Source organism: Macaca mulatta, chromosome 10 (genome assembly GCF_049350105.2).
Source record: "Macaca mulatta isolate MMU2019108-1 chromosome 10, T2T-MMU8v2.0, whole genome shotgun sequence".
Taxonomy (NCBI): domain Eukaryota; kingdom Metazoa; phylum Chordata; class Mammalia; order Primates; family Cercopithecidae; genus Macaca; species Macaca mulatta.
The window spans coordinates 27,513,383-27,537,373 of record NC_133415.1 but is presented as its reverse complement, the minus strand read 5'-3'; the positions used below and the strand labels follow the sequence as shown (position 1 = coordinate 27,537,373).

The following is a 23,991-nucleotide window of genomic DNA, read 5'->3' as shown; positions in this document are numbered from 1 at the left end:
CTGCCAGGCGCTGAGTATAAGGAATCATGTAGCTAAAGGTGTTCATCTGACATATACCAGAAACTATACAGAGTGAGAAAATAAACAAAACCAAACAATCCAACAAAACTTGGTCAAAGAACCGAAAGACATTTCTGAAAAGAAGGCAGGAAATGAACAGGTAAAGGAAAAGCTTGTCCACATCACTAATCATCACAAAAATGTAAACCAAAGCCACACTAAGAGAGAGTCTCCATCCACATAAAATGAATGTTGCCAAAAGCAAAAACGTAATTTTTAACAGGCAATCACCAGTGTGGATGTGCAGACAGGGAACCTCTTAGATACTATAGGTGGCAATGGAAATTGGTGTACACACTATGAGCAATAGTCGGCAGTTCCTCCTCAAACGAAAAATACAACCACTACGTCATCTACCAATCTCGCCACTGGGAAATACAAAGTACATGGATGTATCATGCTTTCTGATTACAAATGACATAGAAGAGCCATAGTGATCCAAACAACATGGTTTTGGCATTAACACAAAAATACAGAACAACAGACACAATGAGGGAACCAAATACCAAACCCAAATACATACATGACGGACAGATTTTAAAAAAACACACCCAGGGGATGGGAGACTCTGGGCTGCCTTCAGTCGGGCTGCAGAAGTGTCCTGGGGAGACCTGGCAGATGCCTCTCATCACAGCTCTGGATGGTTTCTACTCCATGAGGATTTCCAGTTTCCCCTCAGCCACCTTCAGAGTCAGGAGGGCTTCAATGGGGCTGCGACCATCTGTTCCAGCCTTTCCTGTCTCCATGACACACCGTGTGACCTTCGTATACTGCAATATGTAGCTGCGTGTACTGAAAGCGTACAGTTAAGATGACTTGCAACCGATGCTACTCTAAGTCTTAAAACATTTTTCAGATATCCCCAGACCAAAACAAACTAGTGACATTCCATGGTTTTGCAAACTGGCACCAGCAGCTGCACAGAAACAGCTCCCTATGCACCATCAGACACTCTCCAGACCCGCCCCTCGCTCACAAATGTAACAAACGAGCATGAACCCAGGCAGTCTTCCCTCCTAAGGGCCACATAACAACCTCTTATCGGTCAGGAAGCCTTTGATCTGGGCCAGGATGCTGACACACAGGGGTTAATTGTGCCTCTAATGCTGAGTGTTGCTTTCCCTCACTGGGCTAAGCCTCACCCTTGCATCAAGAAGGGCCCCCAGGGAAACTGCTGTCTGACATCCAGGAGCCCACGTGGAATGTTCCAGCAACCTGAATGGCCTCGGCCACCTCTACTACCAGGCTTTCCCTCTGTGGGGCTCCCTTTCTGGCTCTTGCTCGTGCAGGCCAATCTGAAGTGGCTGACATGTCCTGCTCCCTCAGCTTCCCAGGTCACCCTGATGGCACAGGCAGGTGTCTGTCTGCATTCAAGAATGAGGTAGCCACAGGCCGAATTCCCTGGTGCGGGGGACAATGCCTGGGGCCTCCAAACAGCCAGCCCCAGATAAAGAATCCAGCTCTGACACAGCTCAAAGACTGTGCGGTGGACCTGGAGAGACGCTCTGGGCCTGTGTCCTCTTCTGGCTCACTGGATTCTCTGGAGGATGACTGAGACACTGGGCTTAAAGCTCTCAGCCTAGGGCCCAGAATGCCACGCGGAATCAAATCAGCGTGACCCGGGACTGAAGACCTCTCCTTGGCTGGGAATGGGGCATCAGGGTTGCAGAGACAAGGGGCACAGAGCGATGCCTGTGCCATCAGAGAAGAGACTGGGGATCTGGTCCACCCTGGGCTCCTCAACCTGAGCGTGAGGCCTTGCTGGGCCCTGAGCTCACCTCCCCATTGGGAGTCCATTGTGACTGCAGTCCAGCGGGGTCAATGTCCTCACTGATGACAGAAAGAAGTCCCGGGAGATGCGGAGGGCATCCTGTACTGGCAGGCAGTCTGGGTGGTCCACAGGTGTGTGCTTCAGCAGGTCCTGGTAAGGGATGAGGTGGTGAATTGGGGGCTGTGTGTTTGGGGCTCAGTGAGAGGCTCCTGGGGACTGCTAAGTCCTCACCAAAAAATTCAAAGGGCAGGTACTCAGGGACCCACACTCAGGCCTGCAAAATCTGAATTGAAAATTAGAATCGGAGCAGCAGGGTTGACTCTAAAAGGGCCCCGCCTCGGTTGTCTCCCTGCTGCAGTCATTACTCTTTTTCCCCGGCAGAGGTAGCTGGGTGGACGCTCATCTCACCAAGCAGCTGGGAGACACACCCCTCTACCTACCCTGCAGCTGCTCCAAGGAAAATGGAGACCAAAACACAGGGTTTGGGGAAGCAGAACATTCCTGCCTGCACCAAGAGAGCAACTGGCCAAATGTCAAGCTCAGTAGCTATGCTCTATTGAGGCCCTGGCCCTGTTGGCATAGTCACCACCGGTCAGGCAGGCATACTCAGGGCCCACGATCCCTCTGCCCAACTTATCAAATGGGCTGTTCTCAGTGACTCTGGCACCCTCCAACCCTGGGCTCAGTCTTCTGAGAAACTCCTAAGCCCTCTCTGGCTCTTTAAGGGGCCGTAACACCCATGTGTAGGACCACGATGCTCTGAGTGACTTACTAGGTCAATGGGCTGCTACAGTAGAGCTGTTGGGGATGGCAGAGAGGAAAAGCACAATGACATACAAAGAACCACTCAACACCTCAGAGACCAGCTTTGTCTCCCACCTGCCTTGCTCCCCAAAAGAACACCTGCTTGCAGGAAGCCAAAGAGGGTCCACAGCAGCCTCCACCTCTCTTCTCACTTGCCGGGCAGACCAAGGAGCGAGAAGAGGTGACACACAACCCTGGTGACCCTGTTCCCTCCCTATCCATGCCTACTCTCCCACCAGATCTGGCTTCTTCGAGGGCCGCCCCCCAATCCTCGCCAGGCTTATCTGGCTCAGAGCAGATGATCCCCTGCACCTCCCACCCTGAAACACACAGCTAAACCCAGCACAAGCGAAAGAGGCCCAGCACACTCTGGGTCACATCCAGAAACTCCACAATAGGGGAGGAAACATGCTGTTTCTGAGGAATGACAGCTCCCCAGGCCTGGTCATTCTCAGACTCCTCCAGTCAAAGGCCAGGCACAGCCAGCAGGGATCGCCATTCTTCACTCTGATCCACACGACTGCTACTGCCTCCTCTATGGCAAGAGACCCCTCCACACAACCTCAAACCCAGACATAACAGGACAGGACAGGCTGGGAGCTAGGGAGGCCAGCCAGATCTCCACACAAAGGCTCTGCTCTTAAGCAGGAGGCAGCCTGAGGGACAAAGGTTTCCTGAAGCAACTCAGGTCAGGCTTCACATACCAAAGCTCCAAAGTGGACTGCAAAAGCACCAGCTCAGCCAGCCAAGAACCCAGGTGCCACAACCTTCTGAGACCCAGACTCCAAGTGAGGATCGCTGGGATTCAACAGCAACAGGAGGATGTGACAGCTGATGGACCAATACTTTCCAACACTCTTCCAGCAAGCAGCTGTGCCCCGCCCCTCCTCACGACTCACTCAACTTCATTCCTGTTGTGGATGTCTCTGACCATGGAGTCATGACCTTTGTTCTCCTGCCACAGGAGTAGTGAGAGGCAGGATGGTGGTCTGGGAAGGAGGATCCTTGACTGGGTGTCCCATAGGACCAGGTTGTGACAGATCCCAGAGACAACACTCATGCCCCAGTCAGCCCCCAAACCCAACAGCTCCATAAAGTCCAGGATATAAATAGCCTGTGCACTGCTAAGCAGACACTTCAGGGAACAATCTGTTGGCTGTGAAGAAGATGCAGCCTCAGTAGTGTTCCGCGAGCCTTCTGCAAGCAAAATCTTCTTTGCTTGAATGCCCATTAGAAACACTAAGGGAACTCTTAAAAGAAACAGGACCAGACACGGTGGCTCACAACTGTAAATTCAGCATTGTGGGAGGCTGAGGCAGGACGACAGCTTGAGGGTAGGACTTTCAAGACCAGCCTGGGTGGAACAGTGAGATCCCACCTCTACAAAATACACAAAATGTAGCATGGCATGGTGGTGCATGCCCATAGTCCCAGCTACGTGAGAGGCTGAGAAGGGAGGATTCCTTCAGCCTGGCAGATCAAAGCTGCAGTGCTCAAGATGGTGCCACTGTGCTACAGCCTGAGAAACACTGCATGGTCCGATTTCAAAAAAGAAAAAACAAAACCAAACCAAAGATACCTGTGTCTCCTGCCCCATCAAATAAATCCAAATCTCTGCGGGTGACTCAGAGTATTAACATTTTTAAATTTCGCCTTTGCTGAAGTAAACGTATAGTAATGGTTGAAAGCCACCGCCTTATATAAATACACTTCCTATTACTTATTTGTAGCCCTTTTGTATTTAGCAATTTCTACAGAGCGTCTATGTGGGTTTCGGAAGCCGGAATGGGCAGGGCGAGGTGTGAGGTGTTCTACGAAAGTGAGGGTAGAGCACAGTTCCCAGCCAGGGGGACCCATTTCTGAGGCTAAGGCACCCACTGGGGGCTCAGCTGATCTTCAGATGGAAAATCACACCTCAGAACCCCAGAGACCCAAAAGAAAGCTCGAATTCAGCAGATACCTGCCAGTGGGCCATGTAGTGGCAACCGCAGGGAAAACTGCCACTGCACTGTCAGCTCCCTCCAGCCTTCTCTCAGGTCCCAGCAGGAGGTGGTTTATGACTAAGCTCAGAGGTCTCAATAAATGACGGGTTGAACTTCAGAGGAGTTATTAACAGGCTTATAGTTACCTCAAGACTCCACCTGACCAGGGCCAAAATGAGTCCAAAGAGGGCAGCCAGGAAGAAAGCGGGGTAGAGAGGAAACACAGGGAGAATGGGCCCTGGGACCACGTCGGATATGGAGGGAACCAGGGGAATGAGAGCAGCCCTGATGATTGTGCTCCCCACAGCTCCTGCACGCCTGTGTCTCCTGAGAATTCAAGGTGAGGAGCTCACTCTTGCCCTTCACCTGTTCCTGGGCTCTGGCAGGCTGGCCTGCTTCCTGCCCCAGCCTCACCCACTCTCCGTACTCCTCACCACTAATGTGGGCAAGCTGATCTCTCTGGTTTGCTGGGCTCTCACTCTCTGCCCAATAGCACCGAGTTAACTTCTTTCCATGCTTTATTCTGTGTGATTAGAAAGGGAAGCAATTCTCACTAATGCCATTTCTCAGAGGAGAAAACAGGCACAAGGATGCTCTATGACTACTTCATGATCACCAAGCTACAAGTGGGAGCGGGGCTTTGAACGGAGGTCCACCCATGCTCCTGAAGTTAAGCTGTCCTCCAAGGAAAGGACAGCACCTGTAACAGCTCAGTGAATGGGGAAGAAGTGTCCACACTAAGACCTGACCAGGCTGGTACCCTGATCTCCAACTTCCAGCCTCCAAAACTGGGAGAAACAATTCTCTTCTTGATGAGCTCCCCAGGCTACGGTTCTTTGCTGAAATAGCCTGAACTGGCCCAGAAGTGCTATTCCACTATCTGTGTCCTATTCTACCATTCACAAGGGAGTCACTAAGCCCTCAGTGCCATCTTTGTGGATGCTGCCCACCCAAGGCTGAGATGAGGCATAGGGTCTGGGTCTAAATAAAATGGGAAGACACTGGAAGGTACAATGTCAGAGCAGGAGGATGTCTGAATTTCATTTAATCTCAACCTCGTATAGTACTGCAGCATGAAAGACGAGGCCCAGAGCAAAAGTGCCTTTTCCTTAGATCACACTGTGGACCCCAGGCCCACTGGAGTTGTATTCCATGCTACCTCTCACCCCTTCTTGTAGTTCTTCCATCTCGAAGTATGTGCAATATCTACAGGGACCACCACACCATCAGTTTTTTAAGATTTATCTCAAACACACCTCAGGAGTTCCCTAGGAAGGGTTATGATGCTAGCATAACTCCCATTGTGCAAGGTGGGGAAGAGTCCAAAACACCAAAGGAGTTCTCTAGGGTCTCACAACTGCTAAGATAAAGACTGTTTGACCCAGCACTGGCTCTTCAAACCCGGGACCCCGGTTATATCCAGGTCTTCCCAAGGTGCTGAAGAGGCACACTTTTGCATAATGGTGAACAGGTAAAGGAGTTGACGGGGGAGGGTGAGCGGCCAGAAGCCCAGAGGGGCCTTTGAGTAGGTCTTATGGAAAGGAGATGCTTACAGGATGGAACCTACAAGATGTGACCTCACTTCCTTGCTAACAGACCCCCAGTAGAACTTAGAATGCTGGTAACTAGGCACCCATATTATACACACAGCCCCATTTCCAGTTCAGTTGGTGGGCAACACTCCGGAGAACAACATGTTCTCCTGCTGTGTCCCGACGTGCTGCCGACCTCCTCGTCGCAGAAGAGGCCAAAATGAGAGTCTTTCTCGAAAATATAGACATTAGTTCAACCCTCACCCTCGACGCCTCTGGCCCTTTGCCAGAAGGCACCCACAGGTAACACAGGGCCCAGGGCAGGATCGTCAAGGCCAGGCCTCAGCTGTGCCCATCAGGGCAACACCGAGTCCCTCCCCATATGTTTGGGGGACACAGGAGATGAGGGGCCCTCCCTGGACAGGAACAGGTAGGTTGTCAGGTGTTTGCAGCCTGGTACGTATGTCAGGATCACTGCCCAGACCATGCCTGGCAGGATGGAAACTTCAGTGTCGAGGACACAGTTTGCCGCTCAGATATGAATCTCAATTCATCTGTGGGAGACCTCAACCTTCTCTGGCTGGAGGTCTATGCAGGATGCTCCTATGTGCCAAATCCTGTTGGGGATGGGGACACCAGGAAGGAGCTTTAATGGGGGTGTGCCACTGTGGGGTCAGCCAGGCAGGCCACTGACAACTCTTGGCCCGGCTCTCGGGCACTCTCTTTGCAGAGCTCCACACAGCAGATCAAGCAGGAGCTGTTGGATGGATTCCAGTTCTCCATCTTCTTCAGAGAAGGGCAGGGGCCCACCGCCAGCAACCACGGCCAGTGCTGGTCTGGGGTGAGACGGGGCACAGAAGGGTCTCCACAGAGGGACTCTAGAAAACCAGGGTAGGCCCAGGACTCAGACATGAATATGGGGACTCCCTAAGCTCTGTCCTAGGAATTTCCCACTTGAGTGACCCACTATCCTCTCCCAAAGGAATCTGGCTGCCAGTAGTACCCAGTGGCAACCTGGTTACAGGCAAAGTCCCTCTCACCTATCAGAGGAAGATGAGGGAACATCCTTGTTTTCACTTTATGCTATGTCAGGAGTATCTCCGCATGTTGCCACAAATAATTGAGTACAGTGATAACACGGTAGCAACATACTCATACTGTTATCATTTTAACTCCCCACCGAAAGTGTATCTCTGGCAACAGGCATCTCTGCTGCCCTGCCCTGCGAGACCTCCTGCAGGACTTAAAATCCAAAACTTTAACACAAATAAGGTGGGGGTGGACATTGATTACAACAAAAGAAGGTGAAGCTTCTTTATGGATCTGTTTTTAAAGTGTCATCTCACAGAACTCATCCCTGCATCCCCATCAGGAAGGAGCTGCACCCTCGCATCTCACTGTAATATTGCTTAAGGGAGGCCATGCTCCACAGGGGTCAGCCTCTCAGTGCTGGTGGAGCCTGTCATGATAAAATTCCCTTTCTAGGCACCTGTTCCGCAGAGAGCGTAATCCTATGTGTGTCCTAATAGTATGGAGCAGTTTGCCAGGGCTGCCATAACATGGCACGCTCACTGAAGGGCTTAACCACAGAAATCTGGTTCCTCACAATTCTGGAGACTGGAAGTCCAACGTCAAGCTGTCAGCCTGGGGTGGTTTCTTTGGGCCTCTCTCCTTGCCTTGGAGATGGCTGACTTCTATCTCGGTCAGTACAGGGTCTTCTCTTCAACTTCTCTGTGCGCTCACCACCTCTCCTTGTTAGAACCCCAGGCATATTAAATTAGGGGCCAGTCTAATGAACTCACTTCACCTCAACTACCTCTTGGAGTACTCTGTGTCCAGACACAGTCATATTTTCTGGGGTTGAGAATAGAAACAGTTACTTTTGGGGGAGGGAACACAATTCAACCCATAAAATATACAAATCCCCTGTGGAAGACACACACCCGGGAAAGGGATATCTGGGTGAAAAGATATGGAGATAGCAAGTTTCAACAGCTCTAGCCAGTTGACTTTCCAAAAGGGCTCCAGCTGGTCACACGGTCACCAGCAGCCTCTGAAGGTAGCTTCGTCTCTGAATGCAGCCTCCCCTGAATACTAACACGCTTTCAACTTTTTACCAGTCTGCTGTCTGGATGGCAGAGAAAATCACCTAGTTTCATTTCCACTTTCAAACATACATTTGCTTAACCTTTCACGGCTTCAGTAACTGCCTAAGTTTTCTCTTCCCCGAGTCGCCTGGCAAATCCTGGGCCTTGGGATGCACTTTCTCCCACTCAAGAGTCTTCCGGAATTTTCCACTTGGCCAGGGCTGGGATGGCCAAAACTGTTTCTCCAGAATCACGTTCATGTTAAAAGAACAAAAACAATCATATCCCTCTTGTCCTGTGTGCAGTCGCTAAAACGAGGAGGGGATGAGGCCTCCCCAGGCCCTTCCCCTGCGTATCAGAAGTGGAGCCTCAGGTGGCCTAGAGGGAATTTCATCCAGTCCTCCCCATGGAAGGTGTTCCCTTCTGGCCCGGGTGCTGCTGAGCAGACATTTGACATCCAAAAGCCCATGTCTCTTCTCTACCATGAGGGTGATTTTTGAGGATTGAAGGGATGATGCTCTTCATGTAGGCTGTTGATACAGAGGGCGCCCTTGCCCCACAGCTGAGAAACACCGTGATGATGCCTTGAAGGCGTGAATCATTTTATCACTTCTCCATCCTCACATACAATTTTACTTGGAAAGCCTAGAAGCCTTTTCACCATGGGCAATTAGGTTCTCCACATGCACAAGTCCCCGAAGGGCTGGTGCTTCTTGGTGTGACTTCCAGATCGCGATCCTCTGGTGGTTCATGGTGTTACCACTGACTCCCATGTCCCTCCTTGTCACCCTAGTATGAAAATGAGATCTGCAGGATGCCAACTTTCCAGCCCGGCACAGGGGAGAAGCTGTTGGACTCCCTGGTTCCAGCCTTGCTAACTAAACCCATCTCCTCCTATGCCACCTGCCTGGGCCCCTCCTGGGACTTTATCACCGTGCCACACTTTTTGGAACTGCTGGTTAGAAGGTGAGTGTCCATCCCCTCCAAGGCACGGAGGAGCCTCTGTGCCCTACTGGCTGAGTCTTGAAGATGCAGCTTTCGGAGCCTCGGTTTGCTCCTCTGGAACAGGGAGTAGCCAGAAGATGAGCCTCACAGGGTTCTTGTGGGGACTGAATGATCTAAGACATGGCAAACAAAGGGGTCACTAGAGCCTAAAACTCTGGAAAATTTGCTGGGGGTGCTGTGATTCATGTTTATTACTTTTCTCCTTCACTGAAGCAGCTATCAGCATTCTGCCTCAATGGCCCATATCCTTCGCTGTCTGGAAAAACACATAGCAAAGCAAATCTACCATAGCATTGGTAAAGGATGTCTGAGATTCCTTCTGGCTGGTCTTCTTGACACAGACAGAAGAAGGGTCTCTTGGTGCTGAAAAGGGAGCCGCAGGCCCACAGACAACTGGAGATGCTCACTGGGGTTCTGAAATGGTTGGGGTTCACACATTCAACACATACATACAAAACACCTCATTTGTGCACCGCTCTTCTTATGGCTTGGCATTATGTCATAAACAAAGCAGATGACAATCCCTGGGCCTCGATTCTACTTAAGAGTCAGGCGCTCACAGGAGACAGATAACCAGGTCATATCTACAGAATGTTAGAGGTGAAACCCTCATGGCCTCTTCTACATATGGTGGCATCCTCCCAGATTCTGACTAGAATGACGGAGCCCAGCAACAAGTATACACTGGGTGGATTTAGGGTTCTGAAGGGCCTTTTCACCCACAAAACATGGGGGAAAAGAATGGACTCTGGCTGGGGAGACACTCAAGGAGCCCTGGGGCACATACCTCTTAAAATTCCCACGAGAAAGCTGACATCTGGGGACTTCCCCCGCAAGAAGCAAATAGTGAGTTCTGTAAATGGAGACTTAGGTGCCCTGCAAAGGAGAGGTGAGGCCGGGGTCACAGCTGGCCACTGACTCATCCCCAGCACCATGGCGTCCCAGCTCTCCCTGTCTTCCTCCACTCTACGTCTGCCCCCACCCTCCTAACCCCAGGACCAGGGGACCCAGAGCTGGAGCTTTCATGAGCAACCTGCTCACAAATCTACCGGGAGCTGCCATCTTGAGTGCCCAGGTGCACAGTGCTGTGCTCCAGGGCCTTTGGGAAGAGAATGTCTGTAGGACGCTGGGGCACAGAAGGGTCTGTACAGTCCTGCTGCATGGCCAGGTCTGCCCCTTCCAGGTCACCACTGATGGCTTGGGGGTAGGGTGGGGCTGTCCTCTACACAGGCTGCAACAGGTCAGGGGCCAAGAACCACACAAGGGTGCCCTGGAGGGTTGTGTGGGAGAAGGTCAGGTCTCTGACTCAGCTGCCCACTCCATCACCAGAACCATCACCTGCGTTTTCTTCACCTGGCCCCTTGAAAATACTTCACTGTGCTATCAGCCCCCGCAACGGTCATCTTTCCAGAGAAAGCTGGCCTTCAGGAACTTCACCAGGCCTGGACTGGGCGTGGAGGACCACCAGGAACTTGTCCTAGGCCAGCTGCTGCCTCCGGAGCCCAACGAGGCCAAGCCAGATGGTGAGGTGGCTTGCAGTCTCGAAGAGTTTCCAGGGGTGGTGTTTTGGGGCTACAAGTCCCTTAAATTCCATTCAGTCACTTCTGTGCTTGGAAAGCCCAGTGAAAAGTGACTGGTGGGGTGACCTTTTCTCCTTTTCCAGATCCTGCTCCACATCCTGGGCCACACGCATTAACAATGCCGGCCCTGGAGCCAGCACCACCACTGCTGGTGGAACTGGGGCCTGCTCTGGAGCCAGAGTCACGTGCGGCCCCAGATGCACCAGGATATCTACATTCACCATCAGCACCAGCACCAGGCGAAGGGTCTGCTCCAGTGACAGTGCTGGAGCCACAGTCAGCCCCAGAGTCCCCCTGTCCCTGTCCTGTAAACAGCCAACCCACTGAGGAGCTGCCTGATGTCACGACCTTCCCTCCCAGGCTGCTGGCAGAGCAGCTGACCCTTATGGATGTGGTGAGCAACTAGGCTTTGCAGGCTGTGGTTCTGGCATCAGCTGTCTCAGACCAACGTCTCCCTGAGAAGGGGCCAATACCCTGGGACCAATTGTAGCTCCACTTCTTACCAACCACAGGATCTGGATGAGTTTCCTCATCCACAAGCCTTCCCTGTCTGCATGTGGACAGCAGAGATGGGACATCGCCCGTGCCAGCTGCACAGAGGGACTGTACAGATTGAAAGACAGGGGATGGACAGAAAGCAGGGCAGGGCGGTGATCACTGAGGGGCAGGCAGGGCCATGGGTCACTCACCCAGCTGCTCAGGAGCCTCACTACCCTCAGCGCTTATTAGGTACCTGATGCATACTAGATTCTATGGCAGACACCCAAACAGAGCCCATAGTTGCAGCTGCCACAGGGAAAGTGCACCGGTATGGAGAGAAAGAGTACAGGGATGATTGCATGGGAGGAAGATGAGTCCTCAGGACGGCAGGTCTGAGCCACCCTCTAGTTCTTGGAAGTGCGGATGGCCTGGGAGAAAATGTCACTCTCTCTTCCCACTCTTGTTGGGTTCTGGGAAATGATGCATTCAGGGCCCTCGGTGGGCAGAAAATCAAAGCCAGGGACTCCCACACATCTGAGGCCCATTTTAAAGCTTTTTGAGCTCCAGCTCAGTTCCTGAGAGAGATCGTGGATGACTGTGAGCTCAGTCCCTGCCTGGGACTGTGGGTGACTCTGAGCTGCGGTGTGCTCTGTCTGTGACACTCTCCTCCTACCCCCAAAGGAGCTGTTCAAGAAGGTGGAGCTCTACGAATGTTTGGGCTCCATCTGGGACCGACGAGCTAAGAAGGGGAATAAGCACGTGGCACCCACAGTTCGTGCCACCATCACACACTTCAACAGGCTCGCCAACTGCGTCACCACCTCCTGCCTCGGGAACCACGGCATGAGGGCCCAGGACAGGGCCAGGGTGGTGGAGCACTGGATCAAGGTGGCCAGGGTAAGCTATGATTGGGCCTGAAGATTCCCTCTTTAAAAATGGGGAACTGCCTCTTCTCCTCCATCAGCTTTAGGATTGGCATCTGTATCTCTGGCCTGAGCCCTGCACATCCCCTAGGCCCTTCTTGCCAGAGCTTCACTGACCTTGACTCCCATGGCCCAGTGGGGGCTGCTCACTTCTGACCTGGGACCTTCCTTGGGTTGAACTAAAATCCTCCTAGATGAGTGACATTCACTCGGCCCCAGGTGTGCCCTCCTGAGGCTCCCTGGGCCTCTGCTTTGTACAGGAAGGGAGATCTCAGCAGAGGGGGCTGAGGCTGAAGTGGGTCGGGCTGCAACTCTGGACCTAACAGCTCACTCTTCCCTCTCCAGGAGTGCCTAAGCCTCAACAACTTCTCCTCGGTGCACGCCATCGTCTCTGCTCTGTGCAGCAACCCAATACATCGGCTACACAAGACGTGGGCAGCAGTGTCCAGGTGAGGAGGGTTCCCTCCACGGGAGCACCAGGGTTGACCTAGGGACCCATAGGTCTCCCCACGTGCCCTCGACTCTGAAAGGTTCTTGGAGACCAGGGACACTGGAAGCAGGGATGGGCTGGTGGGTGTTGTCACTAAGCTGTCCTGGACTTCTAAGCAAGGATTTCCAACTCAGGACTAAGGATTTTTAACCATAAGGAACAGACTGGAGCCAACTGAAGGCTTTCAGGTGTTTGCACCCAGCAGTGGAACTGTGTCCAGCTGGAAGCTAACTGTGAACACGCAGGGGCTCATGTGAAGTGGAGATGGGCCAGGGGAGGAGCATGACAGGTCCCACCCTGGTCCTCTGCAGCCTTTGTCAACAGAGGACCCCACTGGAAACTCTCACCCATGAAGTTGGGATTCTCTGGGTTTTGAAACAAAAAGGATTGGATTGGAACTCACAAATCTCTCCGCTTATTCACAAATTTACCCTTCTTTCTTTCCTCTGCCCATAGCAAAAGCACAAAACATCTAAAACAACTCTGCAAAAAGACACTGCCGTGAAGAGGGACCTGCTGATCAAGGTACAGTGGAGTCTGGGAGACGCGGGACAAATGTTTAAGGGTCAGAGGAAAGACTGAGTTTGGAAGGGCATTGGACCCGGTGTGCAGTGGTTATTTTGTTTTGTTTTGACTCATCTACTAAAAGTGGACTTGAAAAATTTACTCCATGCCTACCTAGGGCCAACAGGGAGAGAGGTGTGTGGTCCACAGGCACGTGGCAGCACGGGGGTAGGAGGCCCTGGAAATGGGATGTGGCAACGGCTGCTGGGCTGCCGAGCCGGGGTGATGAGTTGCAGCATTAGCAGGGTTCTGGCTCCCATGCTAGTCCATCCAGCTGGCATGGAGCTTCCTCCAGGCTGGGGGATGGTTATGGTAGTTGGGACTTTCTTCCTTCCACAAACTGGCCGGCAATTCCTGAGGAAGCCAGGCCTCTGCTGCTGCTTCTGTCTGCAGCCCATCTCCACGGGCAGGAGGCCTCTGCCCACACTGGGGGAGAGGGGGAACGAAAACAAAGGAAGATCATGTGCCAGGGAGTCCAGTGGACCTCACAGCTATGGGTACCAATGGGGATGCTCAGGACAGACATACGTGTTTCCTGGGACTCCCCGCTCTGCCCTTTGCAGATACCCGAAAACGGTCATGTCACAGGACTGTCACCAGTTAGCAGTGACACAAGCTCATGACAAGTATCTGGGGGATTCATCATGCATTCCTAGGGGATCCTCCCTGACCAGATCTCAGAATATTCCATGCAAATGAGAAGACAACTTGTCACCCCACCCAAGATTCTGGAAAACCTCGCCATGTCAATCTGAGATGGCACCGCAGGAGGCCACTTCCTGAGTAGAGGAAGAAAGAGTTCTGTGCACAGAACTCCCCTGGGGGATCATTGGCGAGGCAAAACCTTTCGCATGGCTGAAACCCAGTTTGTGTGGCAGAGACTCCAGTAGGGCTTGGATAGGCACTTAACTAGGTCTCCTAAACCGCCCTGTCCCTTTCCCATCACGACTGTGCCTGGCTGGAGACCTAAACACTCAGAGACTCCAGAGAACACGACCCTGATGGGTGGTGGTGCTGGGATATGGGGTGAAGGCAGCCAAGACAGAGCCTCCAGGATGGGGAGGAGGTGCCTTCTCTTTCGGGTCCCTGGGGAGTCACTGCCTGCTCTGGGTCTCCGCTTCCTCATCTGGAAAATAAAGGGATGCTAAGCCTGTAGCGCAGCCCTCACAGAATGGAAATGAGGGTCAAGAAAATAAAATAATTTGCTGGTGCTCATGCCTGGTTCTTCCTCAGAGGGATGAGGGTGAGAACAATGGCAACAGCTACAGGAAACAGTACTAAGGAGGCCTTGTGAAGTAGCAGTGATTTTCATCACTCTTTATAGAAGAGGAAACAGTCTCAGGGAGGCCCGGCTGCATGACTGGGTGGCACACACAGGGAGTGTGGTGCTGGGCCAGTGGTATGAGCACCTTGCCAGGTGATTCACACCAGTGCCTGGGGATCCAAGGGCGGGGTGGCTGGGCTGTAACTGGGGGAAGGGAGGAGAGCCTCACTGTCTCCATCACTGACACCTGGCAGGCGGGGAGCTTTAAGGTGGCCACCCAGGAGAGAACCCACCAGAGAGCCCAGATGAGACTACGGAGGCAGAAGAAGGTGAGTGAGCCTGTGGCATAGAGGGATCACAAGAGATCACAGGACAGGGTTCCTTTCCCCGCCAGCTAGAGGCCTCCACATCGAGACAGCAGGTGCTTCCTCCCCAGCCCTGTCCTCTTGTGGCCACTGGGCCTGGAAAACCTCCATTTGAGAGACAAGAGCAAGGGTCTGGGAAAGCTGGACTCAGAGTGGATGTGGGGAAGGGTAAGGTTGGGACCACAGGTCCTTGCGACTTGTTAATATCCCACCACAGAGGTAACTAGGAGTGCTTGGAGATCAACTAGACTTGGAGGTCAGCTGGGATAGAGGAGGCAGAGAATAGGGAAAGGCAGCTGAGGGTCTTTGGCTGCTCCATCCGGGAGACCTAGGGAGGGGGGTTCTGGGAGACAGGGGCTGATGGGATTTCATGGGACAGGACAGTGGGCAGCCATCTGATGGCCAATACTCATCACCACTTTCCCAACCCTCCTTGGCACAGGGAGTGGTCCCCTTTCCTGGGGGATTTTCTGACTGTGTTACAGAGGTTGGATTCGGCCATCCCGGACGATCTGGATGTGAGTGAGCCTGGGGCAGGTTGGTTGGGAACCAGGATCCTGAGGCTTGGGAGGAGAGGGTCGTGGACCGAGCCCTTAGATCTCAGCCCTAAGCAAACCTCCTCTCCTGAGAGCCTCACAGCTGCTCCTGTGGGTGGGGGTGTTAGGCCCATCTCATCACCTCCGTGTGATGGAGGCTCCATGGCAGCCAGCAATCCCTATCCCTGAGTGGTGAAGCTGCAGAGCTGCCTGACTGCAACGCTGCTGAGGTGTGGGCTGAGCTGGACTCAGTGACTCCCCAGGGTAACCCATAATTGGAGAGTGAAATGAGCCTCTCCAAGGGCAGATGTTCCAGGGTCATTGTGTGCTTTCTTTCTATAAGAGACCTCAGCTTCCCTGTCTGTCAACAGAAAAAGGTGGGGCAGAGTGTCCCTGAGCCTCAGCTCCCATTCCCCCTGCTCTAGAACCTGGAGTCTGAGGAAGATCCAAGTCCTGTCACGTGCACATCCCCTGACCCTGGTGTCCCTGGCAGTAGTACAGCATGGGAAAGGGTGGAGTGGGGCTGGTTGTGGGCCATTGACCTTGGTGATGGATTCTGTCTGCCTTCCAGGGCAACATCAACAAGAGGAGGAAGGTGAGCAGCTGGGACTCTGAAGTTGGAGGAGGGTGGGGATGTGGACCTCACAGTCCACCCTGGGCAGGACACTCCCTGGCTCCATCCTCTACATCTTAGGTTTACTGGGAGGGGTTGACACACACAGGAAGAGAAAATATATCCCAGTGGAAAGAGTGGGAAAGGCACTGGATCAAAGACCAATTCCTGCAGGAGGGGATATTTACATCCAACTCTGAGAACAGGCTGGGGGCTGCATGGGGCCCCTGCAGAAAACTGCCCCAGGGATCAGCCCCTTCTCCCTGCTTACCAAAGGTCCCCTCAGCATCTTCCACGCAGGCCGTGTCAGCAACCTGTCCTCTGTCTCTAGGAGGTCCGAGTTCTGCAGGAAATGCAGCTGCTCCAAGTGGCTGCCATGAATTACAGGCTTCGGCCTCTTGAGAAATTTGTCACCTATTTCAAAAGAATGGAGCAGCTCAGTGACAAGGAGAGGTGAGGGCCTAGCGGACGGGCAGAGTGTGGGAGAAGGCTCTCCATTTTTTTTTAACATGGTCTAGCTCTGCACCCAGGCTGCACTGCAGTGTCGCCATCTCTGCTCACTGCAACGTCTGCCTCCTGGGCTCAAGCCCTTTGTCAGCCTCCCAAGCAGCTGGGACTACCGCTGTACATCATGTCCCAGGATATGGTACAGCAGGTACAGACACCATGTCCTGTTGTTCTGCTGCTGTTGTTCTGGTACAGATGGGGTTTCACGATGTTGTCCAGGCTGGTCTCAAAGTCCTAGCCTCAAGCAATCCACCGCACACAGCCTCCCGAAGTACTGATATTACAGGTGTCAGCCACCCCACGTGGCCTAGAGGAGGCTCTCCTGTGGCCAGCTACAGAGAGCCTATGGCCGTGACTCCACGGCCAGCATCAAGCCCTGTTGCATGGGGACTGCTGGGGACCCAGGATTTCAGCTGGGCATGCACTGAGAGGGGACCTGATGTGTGGCTCATGGTGGCCTCACAGCTACCTCTCTGTCCTGCAGCTACAAGCTTTCCTGCCAGCTGGAACCCAAATCCCAGTAGGCCAGCAACATCCTGCAGTGGCTGGGACCCCACCGGGATGTTGGCCAGAACACCGGCTCTGCCCCGTCCTTCACCCAGACCGGGGACACCAGGGAACCACATCTAGGAGGCTGGCAGCTCAGCTGCATCCGGCCCCTGCTCCTTAACACCAGCTGCTCCTGCTGGCCAGGAAATGGCCATGGGTCTTTTGCGAGTCAGGCGGGAGACCATTTTATGTTTACTTTCTTTAGTGTATAAGTAAGGTTTTTTTTTTTCTAAGCTTTCATTAAAATAAAATTTTAAAATGCTATTCAAAATGTTCTACAGTTCATGGAATGAGAAAAGTAACTCCAATGCAGTAACCGTATACCAGTCTTTAGGATTCATAGTCTAGCATGTCAAATTGAGGCTATGGCTGAACAAGTCATGGAACAGTGTTCATGTTACACATACCAACCGTTTAATGTTTTCCTTCTTTATTCAAAATGATTATTGTTAACTCTGTTTAAAGAAAACAAAACAAAACAAAACAAAACAAAAACCCTTAAAAACCATAGTATATCACCCAATCTACCATACTTCTTCTACTGACCAGCTACTCTCAAATCTAAATTCTAGTTAAATTAAGTTCTACTGGGTCACTCTACTTCCTTAAAGTTTAAATCTTTGATGAATCACTTAAATATTTACTGAAGGGTTGGAGATGGGAGGTATTTCAGTAATCAGTAGGGCTGCTGGGCAGAAGGGAGCTGGCCATCAGTCTCCACGAAATACAGATAAACGTTTTCCACTATGGATCTTCCCAGACTTTTAGATACCTGTCACCTAAGTGAACATCAAGGAAGGAGAGAATCGTTTCAACCCAGTATCTAAAGGATTTCCCACAGCTTAATTTGAACACAACTGCCTTTGTGCTGTATCAGACAAAAACAAGACAAAGAAGTCAACATTTCAGGGTCTGAAACATGTAATAACACCAAATCAACACCAAATAAACACCTAAACCCAATCCTGGAGCCGCAAAGCTCCTATAAGAAAAGTGGGAGTCTGTATCTCAGCAAAACTTGTATCTCTGCATGCAGTTTGCAAAAAAAGAAAGAAAACAAGAGCAAAAATTATCTATGGCAAGAAACCCTTAGACCGTGCAATTGATTTGGTAATACTTTTTCTTATTTATTGTTCTTTTTGGATGGGACACTAAAATCACTGCTAACAAATGTGAATACAAATATATGGGACTATACAACATTTTAGAGCTTCCGCATGGGGAAGAGAAACAATGAACTATTAAAGAAAGCATCCTACAGACTGAAAGAAAGTTCAGCAGAATCATATCTGTGAATGGGGTTGTTATCTAACATGTACGAGAAACTAACACTACTCTAACTGGGAAAAATAACAAAACCTAATACCCAAGCTGAAACTGGGCAAGGAACCTGAACAGGCACATTTCAAGAAAAGAAAACATGAATTTGACTGACAGGTCAAAGAGAAGTTGCACAACTTCACTAATCCTCACACAAATATCTAAGTACAAATCACACGCAGATACCTCTCACTTTAATTAGAATGAAACTTACCAAAAACAAACAAACAAAAAAACAACCCATATGTTCACAGGCAGTGGCCAATGTAGAAATGCAGAAAAAGACACTTTTATACACTTTTGGTGGGAATGTACATTATTATACACACGAAGTGAAGCAGTTGAAGGTGCCTTAAACATTTTACATTACAACTACCCGTTCACCTGGCAATCCCACTGCCGGTTATACACAGAAAGCACATGGAATCTGTTATGTTGAAGAGGTATCGGCCTTCCTATGGCGACAGAAGCACTATTCACAATAGGGAGGGTATCCAATCAATGTACCTGTTCATGCACAAAGGGAAAAAGAAACTACAGTACACAAAGGAATCCTCTTCGGCCACAGAAATTCATGAAACCATGGCATCTGCAGCAACGTGCAGAAATTGGAGGACATGACCTTCAACGAAATGAGCCAGGAAGAGAAACACAAACACGGCATGATTTCATGCATGTGAGAATGACATCAACTTTCTCTCTAAATGACTTTATCTCCTAGACATAGGAAGTTCCACAGTGGTGAAGAGAGGATGGTGGTGGGGGAGCAGGGGCAGGAACTGGGAAATGGATACAATGTTACACTCAGATGACAGGAATAAATTCAGCTGCTCTACTCCACAGCAGGGTGTCTAGACTTAACAGTATCCCACCATATTTTCCAAAAAAGCCTGAAAAAGACTCTGAATATTGCAACCACAGAGAATTAATAAATAATAACTACACAAGGTAACAGAGACAGTCAATGCCTTCCTTTGATCATTACACAAGGTATATATGCATGGATTAAAATGTCCCACTCTACTCTTTAATTGTATACTTTTACTACGGGACAAATTGCTTTTAAGGACATAGAAACAAACAATGCTGAAGTTCATCTGAGACCAGGAAATGCCCTGTATTTCCAAAGTAATTCTGAGAAATCCAAATTACATTCGATGCATCACACTCTCTGATTTGAAATTTTACTCAAACTCTGGGGACCTGCTTCCACATGGATGAGTGGAAGAGAACACAGAACCTGAAGTAAACCCACACACCTCATACCACCTGATTCTGGATGAAATACACAATGATTAAGTAATGGGGAAAGAACTCCCTTTTCAATAGTCTTGGGGATAAATGGCGAGGCATATGCAGAAGAGTAAGTAACACTAGGCCTCTACTTCTCACCATGTACCAAAGTTCACTCAGATGAACGAAGGATGTAAATGGAAGACCTCAAAGTACAGAAAGCCTACAAGAGACCCTAGGAAATACCCTTCAACATCAGCTTTGACAAAGCATTTATATGCCTAAGACTCCACATGACACTGCAACAAAAGCAATAATCGACACGTGGGACCTAATACACTAAAGAGCCACCACACAACACAAGAAATTACCAACGGAGTAGACAGACAACATACAGGATGAGAGAAAATGTTCCCAAACTATGCACCTGACCAAGCTTCTAATGTCCAGAATCTCCCTTACAGACCTTACACAAATCAATTAGCCAACCCCCCCTCCAAATAATTAATAGGCAATGGATATAAGCACACACTTCTTGAAAGATGATATAAAAGCAACCAAAAATTTGAAAATATGCTGAACCTAACTGTCAGAGAAATACCAATCAAAAGCACAATGAAACATATTGCACGCTGCTCAGAATGGCGATTACACAGTCAGGAAAAAAAAAAGGACACTAGTGAGGCAGCAGAGAAGGGGGACACTGGTCCACTTTTGGTGAAAATGCAAAGTAGTTCAGACACCACAAAAAGAACTTCTGAGATTGCTCAAAGAACTTAAACCAGAACTACCATCTGACACAGCAAGCCCACCACTGGGGTATACACAAAGGAAAATAAATCCTTCTGTCCAAAACACACATGCACACAAATGGTCTTGGCGGGACTATTTACAATGGCAAATACGTGAAATCAACCTAGGTATCCATCAACAGTGGATCAGAAAAGGAAAATTTGGTACATATATACCACAAAAAACTAGGCAGCCATAAAACAAAAAACAAAAAACGACGAAATCATGTCCTTGGCAGCAACATGAAAGGAGCTGGAGGCCATTATCTAAAGGCAAACAAGGAAAACACAGAACACCAAATGCCACATGTTCTCACTTCTAAGGTGGAGCTAACATTGAATACACCCTACCGTAAAAGTGAGAATAACACACACTGATGACTTATCAGACGAAAAAGGAAGAAGGGACGAGGTATGGGCTAAAGACCTACCCAGTGGGTCCACCTACTCCCTCCGTGATAAGGTCTCTGGGATCCCAGTCTCAGGTCATGCAATATACCAAAGGCAGTAACTAATCTGCATTTGTATCTTTTAGTCTATAATAAATGTAGAAATCAGTTAACAAATACAAACTTAGAAGCTAAAACAATGAATGAAAAACACAAACTTTTATAATTATCCAAACAATCATTTACTGGCATAAACTAAGAAACTGGACAGAATCAGTAAACCAAATACTCAACCCCAATTACATAGAGTGAACACATTTTTCAAAAGAACACCAAAAAGACACAATGGGCAAAAGACCGCCTGTTCAATAGATGATTCTGAGTAGACTGAACATTCAGAAGCAAAACACTGAAATAGGACCGTTATGTCATGCCAACACAAAAATCAATGCAAAATATGTTAAAGGCCTAAAACTCAATTCTGACACCACAAAACTACTACAAAACATAAGGTGTGCATGTATTTTCGAAAAGTAATACATGCACGTAGGCTGCTAAAGGTATTTTTAAAAAATTAAAACAAAGGAAATACTCTAAGAAAACACTCACAATGTAATGGCTAGGCATTTTCACTAAAAAGCTGGGCACCCGCTTATACAGAACAGTGGAACAGATTAGAAGACCCAGATACAAACCTGCACACCTGAAATCATCTGACACTTGGAAATAAAACAACAAAAATAAGCAATGGAGAAAGGATTCCCTATCAGTAAGTGGTGTTGGGATCAGTGGCTACCTAGATGCAGAAGAAATAACACTGGGCCCGTGTCTCACCATGTACAGAAAGCAACTCAACTTGAATCAAAGATTGAAATGCAAAATCCTGGGCTGGGTGTGGTGGCTCATGCCTGGAATCCAAGCACTCTGGGAGGCCAAAGCAGGTGGATGACTTGAGGTCAGAAAGTTCGAGACCACCCTGGCTGACATGGTGAAACCCTGTCTACTTAAAAAGCAAAACTAAGCCGGGTATGGTGGCACGTACCTGTACTCCCAGTTACTTGGGAGACTGATGCACAAGAATCACATGAACCCCGAAGATGGAGGATGCAGTGAGCCAAGATCGCTCCACTGCATTCCAGCCTGTATGACACAGCGAGATTTGGTCTGTAAATAAACACAAAAATACATAAAAATCCAAGACTTGAAACTATAAAAAAAATCCTGCACGAGAATCTAGCAAATACCCTTCTCGACAGAGGTTTTGGCAAAGCATTTATACGTCAAGTCCCAAAAAGCAATGACAACAAAAACAATTCCTGATAAGTGGGACCTAATACACAAAAGAGCTGCTGCACAGAACAAGAAACAACCAACAGACTCAACACATCGCCTATAGAATGAGGGAACACATTCCTCAACTATGTATCTGAAAAACATCTAATATCCAGGATTTATGTAAAGAGCTTAAATAAAATCAGAAAAAAAAACCCCAACTTGTAAATGGGCAAGGGACATGAACACACACTTAAAAGAAGGTGTACCAGTAACCAATGAGAATAAAAACATGCTCGATCTCACTGATTATCAGAGAAATGCAAATCAGAAACATACTGAGATACCATCTCACGCTGGTCAGAATGGCAATTATGACACACAGTCCACAACAACAGAGGCTGGTGGGGCAGATGAGCAAAGAAATGCAGGTCCACTGTAGGGGGAAATGCAAACTAGTTCAGACACCCTGGAGAGCACAGTGTGGATATTTCTCAAAGAACGTAAAAGAGAACTACCACCCAATGCTGCAACCCCACTCCTGAGGATCTATCGAAAGGAAAATCCTTCCATCCAAAACACACATGCACTTGCATGTTCACGGCAGTACTACTCACAATGGTAAGGACATGGAATCAGCCGTGGTGCCTATCAGCAGTGGATCGAGAAAGGAAATGGGTACATACACACCACAGAACACTACACAGCCATAAAAAACAAATCCATGCCCTTACCAGAAACCTGGACAGAGCCATAGGCCATTATGCCAAAAGGCAAGAACAGAAAACCACAATTTTCAAAACAGCTACAAAGGTCAGTTGTGAATATTCTCTCCACAGAGAAATCATATGTCTGGAGCTCACAGAGATGCCAGACACCGCGATTTCATGATGATGCTACGTTTACACAGATCAAACTGTGCCTTGCACTCGCTGGTTATACACAGACTATACGACAATGAAACTGCTGTCCCATTTTGGTAACATTCATTCTCACCAGAGATGCTATCTGAGTGTGGTTCTGATTGACTTCTCGTGAGGATCAGTAATGTTGATTCAGAAACTTTTACCTGTGCATCCATCTCAGGTCTTCAGAAACATTGCCCAGTCTTACATGTCAAATTGAAACAAGTTCACAGTAACTTGGCAAACATCACTAACCACAAGCAAAATGTAAAACAAAACCACACTTAGACACCATCTCATTCTAATTGGAATGAGTATTAAAATAAAGAGGAAAAAAAAAAACCACTGAATGAAAGGGAAACGCTGGTGTGTTTCCAGAGAGAGACAGAGAGAGACACTCTTTCACAGTTCGTGAGAAGGTAAACTAGCACACGCACTCCAGAAACCACTTGGAGGTTCCTCCAAACCTTAAAAGACTCCAACTACCATTTCAACCGGTAATTATACTACTAGGAATACACTCAATGTCATTGAAATCAGGACATCAAACATAGATCTACGCACCCATGTGGATTCCAGCACTGTTCCCAAGAGCCAGTGTAAGCATCAACCTACCTGCTTGTCCACAGACGAAGGGAGAAAGAAGCTGCTCCACATGTACACACCGGGATACTCTTCACACAGAAAACCACAATGAAATCGTATCGTGGGGAACCACAGGGTTGCACCTGGAGGACATGATGGTAAATTAAATGAACAAGAGGGGAAAGAATCAAACCTTGAGCCATCTCACACATGCAGAATCTGAGAAACTCTATCTCAAAGACCTGGCGAGCACAATATTGGTTTGCAGAGATTGGGGGAAAAGAGGAGTAATGGGCAGGGATTGTAAATGGGAAATGAGAGGAAGAAAATTCAGTTGTTCTCTTCCAGTGCAGGGTGACCAGGGTTAACAGTATCAGCACATCA

At 49.4% G+C, this 23,991-nt stretch overlaps 3 pseudogenes across 2 annotated transcripts in view; 2 read left to right on the top strand and 1 right to left on the bottom strand.

The window, feature by feature from the left end:
• The window catches only part of LOC100424995 (beta-glucuronidase-like), a 433,296-nt pseudogene that overhangs the window by 314,275 nt on the left and 95,030 nt on the right, over window positions 1–23,991 (top strand). The gene's annotated exons all lie outside the window — the stretch shown is intronic.
• Window positions 1–23,991, bottom strand: part of LOC106995581 (phosphatidylinositol 3,4,5-trisphosphate 3-phosphatase and dual-specificity protein phosphatase PTEN pseudogene) — a 176,427-nt pseudogene that overhangs the window by 135,722 nt on the left and 16,714 nt on the right. The window lies entirely within an intron of this gene.
• On the top strand, window positions 6,085–17,366 carry LOC710997 (ral-GDS-related protein-like; annotated as a pseudogene).